Genomic DNA, 4,016 nt, shown 5'->3' on the forward strand with positions numbered 1-4,016 from the left:
TTTTTTTTTTACTAAGTGCTATGTTAACAGTTAAATGTATATGTGTTGGAAGCCTACCTCATGGAACATCAATCCAACAAATTATCACCAAAGTATGGCTGTACACACAAATTCCTTATGGTAAATACATTTCTGTGTAGTATTAGTATGTAGCACACACAAAAGTGATAAGGGTTTCCATTAAGGATCAGCAGAAATGTTTATTAAAAGAATTAATTACTTTTAGAATGGAAATACCTGTTGATTTGTATTTACTGCAGTCACTCCCAAAAATAAATAAATAAATAAAGGGCAGATATTGGGAAAGCCATATGCAAAAGAGGAAATGGCCTAGTGGATGGAAGGAAGGAAGGTCAGTTTTAATAAATAGTGCTGGAGCTATTTGATAACTAAACTCTATATGATGCGGCCACAGTTGGCATGAAGATGGTATGAACTGCATGCGGCTGCTGAGAGGTCCAACAACCTGGGGAGTCCACCTAGACACAAACAAACCAATTAGGCTTGAGCCACCTGCCCCTTAATATAAGGGACAATTATCAACGACAGCACTGGGCCATGGTGATTAACTGTGCTATTGACAGAATTACAGGAGAAGTCTTGCAGGTGCTGTTGAGAGAGACTTTCAGGCCCCCCTAGTGCCCAGATTGATTAGGCTAGTTTTATTAGAGAATGGGATGAGATATGGCCAAAGATGTTGTCACGATAAATCACTATTTCTTTTAAGTTTAAAGGCTGCTTTGTGCTCCTTACATTTTACATATTACTAGAAAAAAGTATACTTACATTTGGAAGCGAACGCTGTGCTACTTCTTCTTTTCTGGTAGATTAGGAATTGTCTGTTAGCTGCATAGCTGCCTCCCACAGTGTAGTGTTGCTATTGCTAATTTTGCCATCTACAGCAGAAGTTTTCAAATTGTGAGGAGATCCTCCCCACGGGGGCTCCAAACAGTTTAATGGCTCAGTGAAAAAAATATTACAGTAGTTTTTACATTAATTATCTAAAGGGGACATATAAATGTGTGTGATCAGGTTATAGAGATAGTTCAGAGATACAGTAGTTTTGGGGAATTTTACAGTTTTTCACACATCTCCAGAGATTAATAAATGCCATAGGAAATACCTTTGTTATTTATTTGGGGTAGTCAAACAGCAATGTTAGGCTGTCTTGTTTTAATTCTGCCTGTCAGTGTGATCATTTATAGCATAAGCATAATCCCTTCTTGTTTATGTTAAGCAAATCTGAGCAGGTAAACTAAGGGGAGGTCCAAAGTGTAGGTACTACTTCCCTATTCCTCTCTTTGAAGCAGCCCATCACCCAGCAGTGTTAACGAAACAGCAAGTGAATTTCCCCAGTGTGGGATCAATAAAGTCTATCTTATCATCTCTTTTTAATTCCCAGTTTACCCGATTCTATGAACAAAAGCCTCTTTTCCCTGACATAAAGCAGGCATTGGATAAGACATATTGTACAGACTCCAGGAGTCCAGTGTTCATTATTGTTGTCTCTGTGCATACCCACTAGCACCAACCTACTTGCTAACCGCAATGTGCCAGTCTTAGCTTTGTCAATTTGACCTCATCTTTTCGAGGCATGCTCACTCTATTGATCCACTGAAGGCTGAATTGTGTACAGCTTTCTCCCTCTGCTGCCACTGACAAAAAGGGAGATTTCATTATCAGGATCGACCTGATCCAGATTACAAGTTCAATGCGTGAGAGTTGGCAGCTCTGTGTTAGCTTGCTACCTGGCTGTAGAGTCTTGTTTACCTCTGTATTACACAGTGAATGAACGCACACAACAGAGACAGATTGAAAATATTGTAAGCAGAAGACTCCAAAATCAGTGACTGACCTTGTGTTATTTTTTTGATGCCATAGTTGGGTGAAAAGTGTTATGTGTTATGTGTTATTAAAGAGTTATGTTTAGAGAACCAGGATTCAGTAGTTCAGGTTAAGTTATTGTATTTTAAGTTTTAATCACTGCGTTTGCAGCACTTCACATATCCATCAAATCATTACAGTTGCTACTTTTTTCCTGCATTGCAAGCAAAGTCTGAGTTGTGGATTCAGTTAAGTCTGGGTTTCTCAAACATTTCAAGCCTCTGTCTATTTGGCAACGGGTGTCTCTTTGTTCCTGTCTTGTGGAGACTCTGTCATCGACTGTGACTCCCTGTTATGTCATAGAAACAAGTCTTTTGATAACTACAGCATGTATTTGCTGCATACATTAGAAAAAAGCTATTGGTTGGATGCACATACGTTTTCAAAACCCACTTTGTCCATTTTTAGTTCAGAGTTTCAACAGGATTTCTTTTCTTACTTTTAGAAGAGGACAGCAGACAACACAAATGGACAGGTTTGGTGTTTCATACACAATCTTCAGTCATTTCCAAACAACCACCTAGAGCTAATGATTTAATTCATCTTTGCATTTTTTTAGCTGATTGCAATGATGATGACTCAGTTCTGCATCCTCTGCTTCAGTACTAGAGCCCGGCTGATATGTTGACCGGCCGATATTATCGGCCGATATGAGCTAATTGCATTTAATCGGCATTGGCGTTTATAACAACAAACACTGCTGCACCAGAAAAAACAGAAAAGAAAACATTCAGCTGACCAGAATCTGCTGGAGCATGTAGAAACACGGACAGGGCTGTGTTAGCGGTAAGTTGGTCCTTCGTGTTAATTACATAACTTTAATAATTATAATAAAAACAGACCCAATCACTTCTCCTCTCCTGAAATCATTCATGACTTGTTAACCCTCCTGTTTTTCATTGCCCCATCCAGTGTGTTTTAACTTACGGTAGCTGGGTGTTGGAAGCTCTGCTGCTGACAAACGTGATTGTAGATTTATTTCTGAAACATTTCTGAAAGTATGGCAGTACTAGTTCATCACTTCTAAATATTCTCTAAAATCACATAATGTTTCAGCAGCTCACTCTACCCGTTACTAAATTAGCCACAAAGCTAATACAGTGTTTATCAGTGGAGGAGCGCTAACATTAGTTTCTGATGTATTCTAAATAACTTAAATCTGCGAGCCGCCTGTCTGCAGTTCTAGTCGGTATGTCTGAAATGATTAAACCAGAGCAGACATGTAAATAAACATGAGCTGAACAAGAAACACGGTTTCCTGTAGCTCCTCTTTGTGTGACGTTGTAGATGTGAAACGTTGCAGTCAGAGCCGTAACGACTCTGGTTACAGTTATAGTATTGTTAGTTAAATGAAATCTCAAAGTTGCAAGACCTCATTGTAGACAGTCATGTAGTATTAGATGCATTCACCAGCAGGTCACTGTAAGACCTGCTGTAAGAGTGCTGGTACTACGCTTATTATCTTTAAGCCGTCTGTTTACAGTTGAACCTTCATGCAGCAAATATTTAATAATGTGTAATTGTTTACATGTTAAGTTGTTGAGACTGTAATTTATTTTATTAATATCATTAATATTTTATTAATATTAATACATTTAGGAAAAGGTATTATAGCCAACATGGCTATAATACCTGCATACCTGCAGAACAGTTTTCAATATTGGCCTGTTCTAAGTGTAGATTAGACAGGGCTCTGCAATCTAAATAATTTTCAAAATCAAAATATTTGCTCATAAATTCGCTCTTTTTCACTTTAATATCGGCATCGGCCCCAAAAACCCCATATCGGTCGGGCTCTATTCAGTACTGCCGGTCTTGATGTTGAGCAGTCCCAGTCCAGGCCTCCCAGGGCAGTACCAGCTGGGCCCCAGGCGGTACCAGCCCTGGTACAGTCCCCTCCAGCTCAGACACCCCAGAGCGCCTCCTAGCAGCTGAGTGGGGAACTGAGGGAAGTAAGCTAAGAGACAGAGCAGCAGAAAGATCCAGAGCCCGAGCAGGAGAACACAGAACAGGAAGAGGATCCTCAGAGGGGCTTCTGAGATCCCACCCAGGCTCAGATAAGGGCCAAACACGGCTGTTTCCTCAGCCAACAGCAGGCAGCAGAGACAGAGGAGGAAGACATCTTCTGAAAC

The sequence above is a fragment of the Micropterus dolomieu genome, linkage group LG06 (assembly GCF_021292245.1).
Source record: "Micropterus dolomieu isolate WLL.071019.BEF.003 ecotype Adirondacks linkage group LG06, ASM2129224v1, whole genome shotgun sequence".
Classification (NCBI taxonomy): domain Eukaryota; kingdom Metazoa; phylum Chordata; class Actinopteri; order Centrarchiformes; family Centrarchidae; genus Micropterus; species Micropterus dolomieu.